This window comes from Canis lupus, chromosome 5 (assembly GCF_011100685.1).
Source record: "Canis lupus familiaris isolate Mischka breed German Shepherd chromosome 5, alternate assembly UU_Cfam_GSD_1.0, whole genome shotgun sequence".
NCBI classification, from domain to species: Eukaryota; Metazoa; Chordata; class Mammalia; order Carnivora; family Canidae; genus Canis; species Canis lupus.
The window spans coordinates 52,187,726-52,203,988 of NC_049226.1; the positions used below are offsets into that span (position 1 = coordinate 52,187,726).

Here is a 16,263-nt window from a genome sequence, read left to right on the forward strand (position 1 = left end):
TGTGAATGAATGTAGGTAAAACCCTACTCTGCTAGCCAAAGGATAACTAGAGAGTTGCACACCAAATAATCCCCAGAACTGACAAGGGAGTTTGAGTTTTGAGCAGCAAGAGTAGAGAGATTTTAACAAACACCCAGGAAATTCCTTAGATGCCCAAGAATAGTCATGCCTTAGTGATTCATACCTTAGTGGTAAAGGCCACTCTAGACCTACAGTGACAAAGCTTGAAAACAAGCCTTAAAATGATCAAGCTGATCCACCAGTCACTGCCAAAATGAACTTCAACACTTTTTAAAGAAAGACAACAAAATTGAGAAAGTCAATACCAAAACATTTATAATGGCCAACATCTAAAAAACAAAAACAAACAAACACTTAGAAAATATGTGAAGAAGTAGGAAAATGTGACCTACAATTAGAAAAAAGTTAGTAAATAAGGACATAATGGCAGACGTCATAGGATTATTAAACAAGGGCTTTAAAAATAGCTGTTATGGGGGATCCCTGGGTGGCTTAGCAGTTAAGCATCCACCTTCGGCCCAGGGCATGATCCTGGAGTCCCGGGATCGAGTCCCACCTCGGGCTCCCTGCATGGAGCCTGCTTCTCCCTTTGCCTGTGTCTCTGCCTCTCTCTCTCTTTCTGCATCTCTCATGAATAAATAAATAAAATATTTAAAAATAAAATAAAATAGCTGTTATAATAGCTCATGGTTTAGAGAAAAAACTTTGTATATCAAATATATAGAAAAAATATATAGAAAAATATATAGAAAGAGAAAAAAGAGAGAGAAAGAGCATATCAAATAGAACTTCTAAAATAGAAAACATTATGGTAGCTGAAATTTAAAATTCATGGGAAGACCTCACTGTAGATTAAACACTGTAGGAAGAAAAGATAAGAGAATTTTAACACATAGCAATAGAAGTGATCCAAAATGAAGCCAAGAGAAAAAAGAGCCAAATAAACTTCAGTAACAATAACAGTGGGGCAGTATTCAATGATTTACATACAATTAGAATCTCAGAAGGAGAGAGAGCAGACAAATTGTGTGAAGAAATAATGGCTGAATTTTTTCAGATTTGACTGTAAACTCACAGAGTAAAGAAACTAAATGAAAAGTCAATCAAGATAAACAAAAATAAAACTATACCAGGATACATCACAGTCAGATTTCTGAAAAACAATGATAAAATGAATATATTAAAAGAAGCATGAGGGGCCACTGAGTGACTCAGTTGGTTAAGCATCTGGTTCTTGATTTCAGCTCAGGTCATGATCTCATGGGTAATGAGATCAAGCCCTGCGTTGTGCTCTGTGCTCAGCAGGGAGTCTGCTTAAGATTCTCTTTCTCCCTCTCTCTCCACCTCCCCCTGCTCTCCCATTCTCTCTATCTCTAAAATAAATAATTTTTTTTTAAAGAATCCTGAGCAGAAGCACACATTAAAGATAGAATAACAGGGCAGCCCAGGTGTCTCAGCGGTTTAGTGCTGCCTTCAGCCCAGGGCCTGATCCTGGAGACCTGGGATCGAGTCCCACGTCAGGCTCCCTGCATGGAGCCTGCTTCTCCCTCTGCCTGTGTCTCTTCCTCTCTCTTTCTCTCCTCTCTGTGTATTCTCATGAATAAATAAATAAAATCTTAAAAAAAAAGAGGAACAAAAATAACAAATCCACTGAACTACGTTAAATATAACTAGTATAAATATGTAAGTAAAAAGGTAGAGATTATCACACTGGATTAAAAGTAAAACCTCAGACCTAGCTTCAGGGTCTACAAGAAACCCACTTTCAACATACAGACACAGATAAGTTAAAAGTAAAAGATGGGAATATACATATCATAACAAAACTGGAGATGCTATATTAATATCAGACAAAGTAGGCTTCACGACAAAAATATTGCCAGGGATAAAGATGAACATTTAATGATGATAAAAGGGTCAATAATATGTAACAATCATAAACATTTAGTCCTGTAATAACAAAGCTTCAAAATATATGAAGCAAAAACTAAAAGTAACAAAACCATAGTTAAATTTGGAGATTATATATGCCTCTCTCAGTAATTTATAAGAGAAATAGCCAAAAAGAAAAGAAAAAAAAAACAGGATACAAAAGTCTTTTTTTTTTTTTTTTTTAAGATTTTATTGGTCTTTTTGAGAGAGAGAAAGAATAAGCAGGGGAACAGCAAGCAGAGGGAGAGGGAAAAGGAGCCTCCCCGCTGATCAGGGAGCCTGACATGGGGCTCAATCTCAGGATCCTGGGATCATGATCTGAGCCCAAGGCAGACCCTTAACCAACTGAGCCACCCAGGGCTCCCAGGATACAAAAGTCTTGATCAACACTACTAATCAATTTGAAATAACTGACATTTTATAAAACTCAAATTCAATAGCAGTGGATTACACATTCTTTCCAAGTTCCCATGAATCATTAATAAAGATAGGCAAGAAGTTAGACGCATGAACAAATTCCTTACAATACAAAAAGCAAATATATTTATAGAAGAAGTGCAAAGTTGACTAGCCCACTCTATATTAAAGGTTGCAGGATACAAATACAGCTCACAAAAATTTATTTGTATTGTTACATAAAGAGTGAAATGAAAATATTTTTTAATTGCATAAAAATATATTTAACTGGGATCCCTGGGTGGTGCAGCGGTTTAGCACCTGCCTTTGGCCCAGGGCACAATCCTGGAGACCTGGGATTGAATCCCACGTCGGGCACCCGGTGCATGGAGCCTGCTTCTCCCTCTGCCTATGTCTCTGCCTCTCTCTCTCTCTCTCTCTCTCTCTCTCTGTGTGTGTGACTATCATAAATAAATAAAAAAATAGAAAAAAAATTAGAAATATGTTTAACTACAAAACTGCCAGGCCTGCATAATGAAACTGCAAAGCATTGCTGAAAGAAATGTTAAGACTCAAACAAATAAAGAGCTTTACCATGTTGCTGGATTAGAAAACTAAAAATTTATTGAGGCATAATTGACAAAAAAAAGTCTTATTAATTTCAAGTTTACACCATAGTGATTCAATGTTTTTATACATTATGAAATGAACCCCAGCATAAGTCTGGTAACCATGTGTCACCATACAGAGCTATTACAATATTACTGACTACATTCCCTATGCTGTATATCCCCATGTCTTATTTATTTTGAAACTGGAAGTTTGTACCTTTTAATCCCCTTTACCTAGTTCACCTGCTTCCCACCTCCTACCCTTCTGGTAACCGCTAATTTGTTTCCTTTATCTCTGAATCTGTTTCTGTTTTGTTTTGTTTTGTTTTTTAGATTCCACATATAAGTTAAATCATATAGTATTTGTCTTTCTCTATCGGGCATTTTTTTTTTTTTTTATCGGGCATTTTTCACTTAGCATAATACTCTTTTGGTACATCCATATGCCATAAATGGCAAAATTTCATTTTTTCTATGGCTAATATTCCAGTGTGTGTGTGTGTGTGTGTGTGTATATATATATATATATATCACTTCTTTATTCATTCATGCATTGATGAACACTTAGATTCCTTCCATATCTTAGTTATTATAAATAATGCTGCAATAAACATAGGGGTGCATTAATCTCTTTGAATTAGTGTTTTAATTTCCTTCAGATAGATACCCAGAAGTAAATTGCTGGATTTTATGATATTTCTGTTTTAAATTTTTTGAGGATCCTGCATGCTATTTTCCACCATGGCTGTACCAGTTTGCATTCCTACCAACAGTGTATAAGAATTCCTTTTTCTCACATCCTCTTCAACACTTGTCATTTCTTGTCTTTTTGATACTAACCTTTCTGACTAGAGTGAGATGATATCTCATTGTGGTTTTGATTTGCAGTTCTCCGATGATTAGTGATGCTGAGCACCTTTTCATGCGCCTATTGGCCATGTATATATCATCTTTGGAAAAATGTTTATTTAGATCCCTTGCCCATTTTAAAATTAGGATTTTTTATATTAAGTTGTATACATTTTTAAACATATTTTGGATATTAATCTATTATCAGTTATATGATTTTCAAATATCTTCTCTCATTCAGTAACTTGCCTCTTTGTTTTGTTGATGGTTTCCTTCACCATGTAAAAGCTTTTTAATTTAATGTAATCCCATTTGTTTTAGTTTTTATTGTCCTTGCCTGAGGAGACTGGTCCAAAAAAATATTGCTAAGACTGATGCCAAGAACTTACTGCTTATGATCTTTTCTAGGAGTTTGTTTTAGATATTATATTCAAGTTTATAATCCATTCTGAATTTATTTTTGTATATCATATAAGATAGTGGTCCAGTTTCATTCTTTCTCATGTAGCTGTTCAATTTTTCCAACACCATTTATTGAAGAGGCCATCTTTTTCCCCCATTGTATATTCTTGCCTACTTTTATTATAGATTGTTTGATGATATATGTGTTTGTTTCTGTGCTCTATATTCTATTGCATCAATCTATGTTTTTGTTTTTGTGCCAGTACCATACTGACTTGATTGCTATAGCTTTAGAGTATGGTTTGAAATCAAGAAGCATAATACATCTGGCTTTGTTCTCTTTCTCAAAGTTGCTTTGGCTATTTGAAGTCTTGTGGTTTAATACAAATTTTAGAATTCTTTGGTCTAGCTCTGTGAAAAATGCCATTGGTATTTTTATGGGGTTGTATTATGTCTGTAGATTGATTTGAGTAGTATATATATTTTGACAACATTAATTATTGCAGTCCATAAGCACAGAATATCTTTTTATGTATTTGTGTTGTCTTAAATTTCTTTCAATGTCTTACATTGAGTATAGGTGTTTCATTGCCTTGGTTAAATATATTCCTAGGTATTTTTTTATGTAATTGTAAATGGAATTGTTTTCTTAATTTTTTTCTGAAAGCTCATTATTAGGGTACAAAAATGCAAGCAATTTCTGTATGTTAATTTAGTATCCTGTTACTTTAATAAATTCATTTATTAGTTCTAATAGTTTTTGGTGAAGACTTTAGGATTTTCTATATATAGTATCATGTCATCTGCAAATAGTGACAGTTTTACTTCTTTATTTACAATTTAGATGCCTTTAATGTATTCTTGCCTAATTGATATGGCTAAAATCTCAATATTTTTAATATTGTGAGTCCATTCTCCCCAAATGGACTCACTGATTCAATGTAATTCCAATCAAAATCTTGGCAGGCTCTTTTTTTTACCATTAAAATTGACAGCCTATTCTAAAATTTATATGAAAATGAATAGAAACTACAAGAATAGTCAAAGCAACATTGAAAAAGATGAACAAAGTTGGAGGACTTATAAAACTTTATTTCATGACATTGTAAAACTATAGTAACCAACATAGAATTGAATTGATACAAGCATATCATTCAATGGAACAGCACAGAATTTCCATAAATAGACCCACACATATACAGCAGTGCCCACCTCATCCACAATTTGACTTTCCATGGCTTCAGTTTCTCACAATCAACTATTGTCTGGAAGTAGGTGATCCTTCTCCTGACATACTGTTAGAAGGCCAGTAATAGCCTAATGCTACATCATAGTGTCTATATCACTTACATCACTTTATCTTATCACCTCAGCATTTTATTATCTCACATCATCACAAGAAGACTAATGAGTATAGTACAGTAAGATATTTTGAGAGAGGAGGACCACATTCATATAACTTGTATTACAGTATCTTGTTATATAATTGTTGTTTTCTATTATTAGTTATTGCTGTCAATCTTTTACAGTGCCTAATTTATAAATTCCACCATAGAAATGTATGCATAGGAAAAAACACAATATATATAGGGTTCAGTACATCTGTGGTTTCAGGCATCCACTAGGGGTCTTGGAAATACCCACCATAGGCAAGGGGGAACTACTGTATGTTTAATCAATTATCACCAAAATTACTAGAACAATTCAGGGGAGGAAAGGATGGTTTTTTACCTTATAGTAGCAGAATAATTGAAGAGAAAAGCATATGAAGAGAAAAGCACTTGATCCTTATCTCACACCATAAACCAAAATGACTTGAAGTAGATAATAGACCTGCACAGAAGTGCTGAAACTTATGAACCTCCTTAAAGAAAAGATCTAAGCAAATATGATAACCTTGAAGTAGATAGGTGTTTTAGGACACAAAGCATGAAACATAAGGAAAAATAAATTTTACTTCACCAAAATTACAAATTTTTCCTCTAGAAAGACACTGAAGAAAATGCAAAACAAACCAGAGAATGAGAGAAATATGCATAAAGCGTATATCAGGTAAATGACTGGTACCCATAATGTGTGTGTGCATGTGTGTGTGTGTGTGTGTGTGTGTGTACATACAACTTAGTAACAAGAAGATAAACAGTCTTACTTTTAAATGGCCAAAGATTTGAATATTTGTTTCACACACAAAAAAGATATACAAATAGCCAATTAATACATGGAAAGATGCTATATCAGGTTCCTATGGCACTTCTAGGTAGTGTGATATAGATGACTGAATAGTACAGAAATTTATTCTCTCACAGGTCTGAAGGCTAGAAGTCTGAAATCAAACTGTCATTAGGGCTGTGTTCCTTCCGAAGCTCTAGGAAAGTATCTGTTCCATGCCTCTCAGCTTTAAGTGGTTGTCAGCAATCTCTGGCATTCCTATGTTTGTGGATACATACTCCTTTTTCTGTCTCCATTCTTCTGTGTGTGTGTGTGTGTGTGTGTGTGTGTGTGCGTGTGTGTGTGTCAGTATATACCTACATGATCTTCTTCTAAGGACACCAGCCATTGGATATAGGGCCCACTAAAATTCATTTTGACTTTATCTTGATTACATCTGCAAAGACCCTACTAATAAATAAGGTCACATTCACAGATTCTGATACCTTTTTGGAGGGCACAACCCAACCTACAGCAGATGCATACCATCATCAGGGGATTAAAATTTAAAAAAAAAAAAATTTAAAACCACAATGAGAATGCTTACTGGAATGGCTGATTTTTTTTAGAATACTAAGTACTGACAGCAATTTAGAGCAAATAAAACACCCACACATTGCTAGTGGATAGTAAAATGGTACCACCATTTTGGAAAACATCCAATTTCTTAAAAAGTTAAACATGTTATCGCTGTAGGCCCAGAAATTCCACTCCTAGATGTTTACCTAAAAGAAATGGATACATATATTCAGACACAGACCTGCATGTGAATATTCAGCTTTATGCACAATAACCAAAGCTAGAAACAACCAAAATATTCATTAACAAGTGAATAGATCAACTATTGCAGGTCTATACAAGGGAACGATAGCAATAAAAATATATAAGGTTTTGGTACATGTAATGACTTGGACGCACCTCAGAATTAGTATGGTTGAGTGCAAGAAGTTAGAAACCAAACATTGAATACTGTATGACTAATATGAATTTCTAGAATAAAGAAAACTAATCTATAATGACAACAATCAGACGATGGTCTTCTTGGGTGGGGCGTGGACTGGGGAAATTTGCTGAAAAACATCATAAAGCAACTTTTGGGAATTGATGAAAATGTTCTGTGTCTTGATTGTGGTAGTGGCTACATAAGTATATACATTTGCTAAAACATAATGAGTATACTTAAAATAGGTTCATTTTATTTCATGTAAATTATGCATCAATAAACTGATTTTTTAAATATAGCCATCTGTTATTGGAATGGAGCTCCTCTGGGATAACTGCTCTTCTCTGAGTCACATTTAAGCCTGGCACTTATGAGAACTAAATAGAACAACACCCACTAACATCCTGTGCCCCGCCCTATCATAAATAGTCAATCAGAACACTTTCCTGTAGGAAATTTTAGGACCTATGACATAGTGTTAATGTTTTTATTTATATTTATTCAGTGGTTGCTAGTTATTCTATTTCACAGATGTGGACAATTATACCATTTTCTGAATTTTGCTGGTCTTGTAGCTTTTACAAATTACAAACTCCTAATATAAACTTGATTGTAGTATAGTAGAGAGAGCTGGTAGGCTTTAGTGCTAATCAGCTTGTGGTTTAAATTCTGGCCTTGCCATTTACCAGCTGTACAGCATTCATTCCCTCATTTAAAAATATCTATTAAGCAATTGTGATGTACCGGGCCCCCAGGCATAGGGGATGTGCATTAAGGGGATGTGTTCCGAGCCTCATGGAACTTAGAGTCCAATCCTTCAACTTATTTTCCTTCTCCATTTTTCTGGGTTTTGCTGACTATAAATTGGGTTGTACTGCTATCTTCACAAGGATGGTTTTGATGATTAAGTGAGATGACCAAGTAATCAGTATCAGTGGACAATAAAGGTTTCCTCCTGCCCTGTGTGTCTTTCCAACTCTTTACTGTGCTCTTTTTCTCTCCTATCTTATCTATCCTATCATGTCCTTTCCTTTACCATGATGAATTTTTAATTATTGAAGTATTATTGACATACAAAGTTATATTAGTTTCACATGTATAACACATTCAGCAATTCTATACATTACTCAGTGCTCACCGTGATGTGTAGTTGCCATCTGTCATCATACAACAGTATTACAATATTATTGATTATATTCCCTGTGCTGTACTTTTCATCTCCATGACTTATCTATTTATAACTAGAAGTTTGTACCTTTTAATCCCCTTCACTTATTTCACCCATCCCCCCACCAACCTTCCTGTTGGTGACTACCACTTTGTTCTCTGTGTTTTAAGAATCTGTTTGCATTTGCTTTCGCTTTTTGTTCTTTTGGAGTTTTTTTAGGTTCCACGTATAAGTGACATCATATGGGATTTGTCTTTCTCTGTCTGACTTATTTTACTTAGCATAGTACCCTCTAGGTCCATTTTCATTGTCACAAATGGCAAGATCTCATAGCAGTCAGATTGGCTAATATCAAAAAGACAAGAAATAACAAGTGTTGGTAAGGATGTGGAGAAAAGGGAACCCTCATGCACTGTTGGTGAGAATGTAAACTGGTGCATGCACTGGGGAAAACAGTATGGAGGTTCCTCAAAAAATTAAAAAATAGAAATTCCATATGATCCAGTAATTCCATCATGAATCTTATTCATGTCTCCTTCTATACTATATAATATGCCACAGATGCCAATACTTGTTTCTTTTCTCAGCTAAAACTATTTACAGTTTTGAATGACTTCTTTCAGCTCTTTTCCTATTTAGACTCTTTTATTATCAAACTTATATTGGATGATATTTTTAAAATAAATAACAGTTCCTGAACTGATTTTGGGGTTATCCAAAGTTAAGTGGCATATGATATTCCTTAACAATAACTCTTTGTATGGCATTTTACCTTTACTAACCTTTTTGTATCTATTGTTTCGTTTAATCATCTCAATAATCCTGTGAGGTCAGTAAAGAGATTATCACATCTACTATCTAGATTAGTGTACCAAGGCATATTGTGTTAAAAGAGTATTTAGATAGGGGTGCCTGGATGGCTCAATCAGTTAAGTATCTGACTCAATCCCAGCTCAGGTCATGGTCTCAGGGTTGTGAGTTAAAAAAACAAAAAAAAGTATTTATTTATTTTTTTTAATTTTTTATTTATTTATGATAGTCACACAGAGAGAGAGAGAGAGAGAGGCAGAGACAGAGGCAGAGGGAGAAGCAGGCTCCATGCACCGGGAGCCCGATGTGGGATTCGATCCCGGGGCTCCAGGATCGCGCCCTGGGCCAAAGGCAGGCGCCAAACCGCCCACCCAGGGATCCCAAAAAAAGTATTTAGATCAGAGATTCAGAGATGTAATTTGAACCTGCTTATGCTTTTCATTTGTTTATCTATTTAACCACATTTATTGGCTACAGCTTGTATGCTAGATAACATATGATACTGTCTTTAAGAAGCTCATTGTCTGTGAGGGCATGTAGCCTACAAGTGGAGAGCAGTGACAAGAGTATGGACACTTGTACCATATGGGGGTTGTCAATGAGGAGTAAAGGATCAGTCTCATTGGGACATATAGAAAGGGCGTTATGATGTGCCACTTAGGCAGAGAATTGAGGCTCGCCATGATTTCCCCATGTGAACGAATAAGGACAAGGCCTTCCTAAAATATCCCCAAACAAAAACCCTTAGCAGTTGATATTTAATCTCTACTCTCATTTGTGCAATGTAATTTTCACTATGATCTCCCACTGCCCCCCTCAAAAAAAAAAAAATCAGAGAAGAGAATCACAATGATTTAGGCCCTCACCAACTTTGCCTTGTTTTCTGGATAAAAGGGAGTAGAAAGGGCTTGTTTCCTACAGTTATTTCTTGGGCTACTTTCCTGCAGATCCTGGCCCTGCTCAGGCTGGATGGATCCTATCTGCAGAGGCAGGGGGAATGGTGTTTATATTCATCAGTATGCATTTCTTGAAACTGGCCACCAGTGAACAATCAAATCGCTTTGGAATATTCTTAAGCTTCCTACATGTTTGATTAGTTTTTCCCAGTAGGAAATGAAGCAGAAGAAGCAGCTATTAAGAGAGCTTGCTTTCTGCATGGCCTAAGACTGGCTCCTGGTGTAACAGTGATCTTCAGAGCAGACAGGAAGGTCAGAATCATTCCACGTGTTGAATGGAAAGACTGGAACTGGATGTACTTAGTCTTTGTGATGGATGGGAGCAGAGGAGGGCAGGACAATCTGAGGTGTCTTTTTGACTGTTTCACAGGCTGTTTGACACTCTTGCTTCAATTTTCCTCTCTATAGAAGAAGATTATTCATGTATAAGGTCTTCCATGTATTCATTCTCTTAGTAGCCTATAGAGCATGGCCCTCTACTAGGTGTCAAGGATTAAGAGTAAGATATAAGTAAGATACAGCACCCAAAGGAGCTCTTGCTGGAAATGGTGTGAGCAGAGACATAAAGGCTGTGGGTGAGTGAAGAGCAGCATGGGCCCAGACAATGAGGCCAAGTCATCCTGGAAGAGGCAGCAGGAAACTGCATGGGAATGTGAAAAAGAGAAGCCTGGCTGATGGTGTGGTGAAAGAGCAATTTTGATGGAGAAGAGAAATATCCAAGGAAGATCTTTTACATTTTGTCATAATCGGTGCTGTAAGCCCTCTCTTCCAAGATTCCTATAAAATAGCAAGTAAAATTTACACTCATTAATTATATTAATATTTGGTGAAGTGGATCATCTTTGGGAAGAAAGAAGTACTGATATCTACCCCATGGTTTATGTGAGACATAAGAAGCTAGACACAGGAAAAAAGTAAGTCAATATTTAAATAATACATACAAACATATTTTAAATACAAATATTTAAATAATACATACAAACATATTTTAAATACGAATATTTAAATAATACATACAAACAATAATACATACAAAATAATACATACAAACACAAAGATAACTAATATATATATTACATATATATGCATATGTACACTGTGTATAAATACACACTATATATGTAATATGAATATGTGGTATATATGTAACTCCCTCTTAAAAAGCCTCTTGGGGAACAAAAAAAGAATGTTATCTGGGTAATATGTTCTTAGTGAACTATAATGAGCTAATACTTAAGTACTTACTATGTACCAGGTTCCTTTTTAGGTATCTTTTTTTTAACGATTTATTTATTTATTTATTCATGATGGACAGAGAGAGAGAGAGAGAGAGAGAGGCAGAGACACAGGAGGAGGGAGAAGCAGGCTCCATGCCGGGAGCCCAATGCAGGACTCCATCCTGGGACTCCAGGATCACGCCCTGGGCCAAAGGCAGGTGCCAAACCGCTGAGCCACCCAGGGATCCCCTCCTTTTTAGGGGATCTTAAATGTAATATATCTTCTTCAATCCTTAGATTAACTTCATCAGGTAGATACTACCATTATCACTCTTTTGTGTGGAAGGAATCTGACAAACGGAGAAGTTCAGTTACTTGCCCAAGGACACATAGCAAGTAAGATATAGAGCTGGACTTTGGATCCAGGCAGTCTGGATCTAGAATCTTAACTCTTAACTTCTCTGCTCCATTACATAAGATATGATTTGCTTTTAATATTTTTGTAAGGAATTAAATCCTTTAGGAATCCTCCAGTATATGAATGGAAGAACCAAGGCAGCTTTGATTCTCAAGCAGTCAAGTGTGAGGAACAGAAGCTTCCTCTCTTCATGGAGGCTGTAAGTGCATTGCTCCCTGAATTTGATTGTAGATCTTAGGATAAGATTTGCTAATTTGGTTCTTTCATTCAACAATTATTTACTGAGTAGCCAATATGTGCCAGAAACTATTTGAGGTGGTAGAAAAGAACAGAAACCAAATAAGCAAAATCTCAGATATTATGGAGTTTACCTAAGGACCATAGATGAGCACTTGGATGGTTTGTACGATCATGGCAACTGCTATCAAAAGAATGGGTGTTGTGAGAGTAGAGAGGAGGGAGGAGAGCTGCTATAAAATACAGGTGGTCCAGAGAAGCCTTGCTGACAAGATGACTTTTGAACTGACACCCAAAGGAAATATAAGAGCAAGCCTGCAATATCTGGGAGAAGAGCACTGCCACAGAGGGAATGCAAGTATGAAAGCCTTGAAGTTCAGTTGTACTTGACCTGTGTGAGGATGAGTTGGAGACCAGTGGGCCTGGAGCAGACTGGGCTAGATAGAAACAGAATGGTAAAATAGCAGGTGAGAAGTTTAACAGAGACTTAGGTTTTCACTCTGGTTTAAGTAACCACAGGAGGGCAGAGGGAAGAAGCAATATTTTTTTCTGCCTTTTTAAAAAGATTACTCTGACTGCCAGGTGAAAAATCAATGATAAGGGGACAAAGATGGACACAAACTATTAATGTAAAACTCAGGCAAGAGATTATGGTGGTAATGTTGGAGGGTGGTAAACAGTGGTTTTGTATTTTGAAGGTAGAGTTAACCACACCTGGAAGTTTTCACTCCATAGAGAGTATGTATAAATGCTAAAACTGGCTGAGATCACTTCCAGAGGAAGTCTTGGTAGGGAAGAAAAAGTGTTCATGGATGGAAGCCTGGGCAGCTCTAATCTTGAGAGATTAAGGAGGCAGGAGGGATCAGCAGATGAGACTAAGAAGGAGTAGCCAGGGATAAAAGGAACACCAAGGGAGAGGAGCATCCTGAGAGTCAGGTAAAGAATGTGCTTCATGAAGGAGGGTGACTAGCAGTGCTGAGTGATGCTGACAGTCAATAAAGACTGAGAACTGAGGTGGGTGGCCCAGCTGTTGAGCATCTGCCTTTGGCTAAGGGCCTGATCCCAGGGTCCTGGGATTGAGTCCCACGTTGGGCTCCTTGTGAGGAGCCTGCTTCTCCTTCTGCCTGTGTCTCTGCCTCTCTCTCTCTCTCATGAATAAACAAATAACATCTTTTAAAAAAATACTGAGAACCGAGTGTTGTATTGGCAACATGGAGGTCACTGATGACCATGACAAATGCTGTTTTTGGTCTGGTGGCAAGGGTGAAAGCCTAACTGGAGTGGGTTTAGAAGAAATTTGAATTACCCCTGGATATGCTTTCAAATGAGGCTTTCATCTGAGCAGAAATGGAATCTGCTTTCACACTACTCAGAGGCCTGAGTCTTGTCCTTATAAAACCAAGGCTCAAAGGCCCAAGGCTTTAGAAACCGAAAATAAGAAACTGAAATATTTGAACCTAAATAGTATTAAAGTTGTCATCTAAGGCTTGAAATGTTGGAGTCACAGATCTTGCTCCAGGAAATAAAATGGACGAGTTGTTGTTTTTATTCTGGTTCTCTGCCTAAGACTACAACTAAAGGATCTCTTTTATATATTTACCCTGGGACTCTGTCCCCATGTCTTCCCTTGACAAAAAAAAAAAAAAAAAAAAAAAAAAAAAAGTAGTGTCCTCCAAAGTCTGAACTCCCTGGGGGAAAAAAATCATTATTTCTCTTTGTCTGATGAAAACTTCTTTAGAGTTCATTTGTTAGTTTAGTGTAGCATCTTCTAAATGCCTGGCATTGGGTGCAAGTGTTGAGCTTGGACATGGAGAAGTAAATTCTAATCACTACTCTGTTACTAGTTTGTTGTGCAAAAAATAGTATCACAACATCCTTTTATGCCTTAGAATTTCCATTTAGTTTGGCAGGATAACTTTGAATTCCCTTAAATCTTACTCTCTCTGATTCATTCTAAAATTCATTCATATTTTCCAAGCTTCTAATTGATCTCAGCCTTCCCTTCTTTATATTAATCACAATTCTCCTTTGCAAGAGGAATAGGGATATTTTCTAACAATTCAGTCATCTTTATGAATCTTCCATTCTTTTGGATACCTATAAATTGTGGAGAATAGCGTCCAATCTTGATGTCTCAAAAACTCAAGACTGGGCAATAGACTAGCAGCTGAGACCTGAGGTCTGGCACCTCTGGTTGTTTCCTTTGACTTTTAGTGTGTATCAGTGAAGTCCTGGATATCTTTGGCTAGCTTTGTGCCCTTAGTCAAGGTAATTAACTTCTCTATGCTTTGGCTTTTCAACTGAAAGAAGAATATCACTATCACATGTGTTGAGAGAACATATGTGATAATCTTTGGGACTTACCTGAGAGTAGCTACTATTACTTACCTATCTCCTTATTTGATAGATGACTGTCAATTGTAGCTATCTGGCAATAGCCACTCGATTCAGAATTTATTATGCAAATATAGTCAGAGAGGTTCTCTTAACCCAGGACTTTAGGAAAACAACAAAGAAGTTAAATGAAATTCAAACACACTATCAAGAATGAAAGTGCTCTTTGAACATTATTTACATATCACTGGAAATAAATCCCTATACCCAGTTATCTATGGTAACAATGGTGCTATCATTTTAAGGCCTCCTATCATCAATGAAAATCATTCCAAATTAACAGTAAACACTAGTAATGTGTTCCTTGAATGCACAGGAACTGACTTTACTAAGGCAAAAATAGTTCTCAGTGTCAATTTCACCATGTTCAGTGAATATTATGAGAATCAATTTATAATTGAAAAGGCTGAGATGGTTTTTCCTAATGAAAAAATCATACATCCTTCCAGAGCTGGCTTAACAACAGGAGATGGTGATATCTAATTAACAAAAAGTTGGAATCAGAGCAACTCCAGAAAATCTTTCCAAGCTTCTGACCAAGATGTGTTTAAAGTCAGAAGTCATAGGTTGATTGGAATGAGGTTGAGATTGAAATATATCCAATCAGAGTTGACATTTTCCATGCATGTACTATAAAAGATGTGGCTATTGCTTATGGATGTAATAATTCAGATGGCTCTCCCAAAAACATATACTAATCAATTTCCTCTTAATAAGCTCACCGGACTTCTAAGACATGACATGGTAGCTCCTGGATGCATTGAAGCATTTGTCTTTCCTCTGTACCTCCAAGAAGATATTGCTGATAAACTGGGTTTGGACATCTCTGCAATAAAGATAGTTCATATACCTGATGCTACAACAGGTAAAATTGAATTGCAGGTAGTACTCGTTACCCTTCTTTCTGGCCTCCTAAAGACTATAACCACAAATATTAAGATGCCCCTTCCTCTAAAACTGAAATCTTTGACATTGTAGTAAAAGATTCTAGCAGAGACATAGATGAAAAAGAGAGAGAGAGAGTAAAAGCCCTCCTAAAATTGTCTGAAGGTCTGCATACTGTACAGTGGATTTTGAAATCATCTGCCAGTTTCCTTGCACTTTGGCCCTGTGACCAGGGAGAACCATTTCTGTTGTGGTTGGTCTACATCTCTCCTCCAGATTCTGCGGGCTGCCTCTATTTGTCTCATGCTGTTTCTTGTCAGTGTGATCTCTGACACTGGCTGCTTCCTCTGGGCTCTTAGGGCAAGAGTCAGTGAAGCCCAGCCTTTGCAGAGGCAAACATTTAAAACCTACTGTAAGAACTGGAATTACCATTGCATGGCTAAAGAGGCTTGACTCCCTATAGTGAGATGTCTGCATACTTCCTGGCAGCATTCAAAGTGTGTCTTCTGACACCATCCATTCTGGATTCTCTGTCACATTCTTCTAAATTCCTTTGGGGAAAAAAAAAAAAACAATTGTTCAGTCCTATTTGGGGCTCCTCCTATTGAATCAAAACATGGATTGTATAATACCTCCTGGAAGCATCAGACACTGTTTCCTTTGCTCCTTTGACAACAGGAAGGAGAGTAGTGGAGGGGGGAATTGTCCCACTTAAATCATTTCTATCATCCCCTCTACCACGGTGTGAGCCCTTTGAAGAAGGGATAGTACCTTGCACTTCTGTATATCTAATGCCTTGCTCACGGCATGCCCCAC

General features: G+C 36.7%; 1 protein-coding gene across 9 annotated transcripts in view; it reads left to right on the forward strand.

Moving 5' to 3' along the window:
* DAB1 (DAB adaptor protein 1) overlaps positions 1 to 16,263 on the forward strand; it is a 1,027,070-nt gene that overhangs the window by 346,920 nt on the left and 663,887 nt on the right. The window lies entirely within an intron of this gene.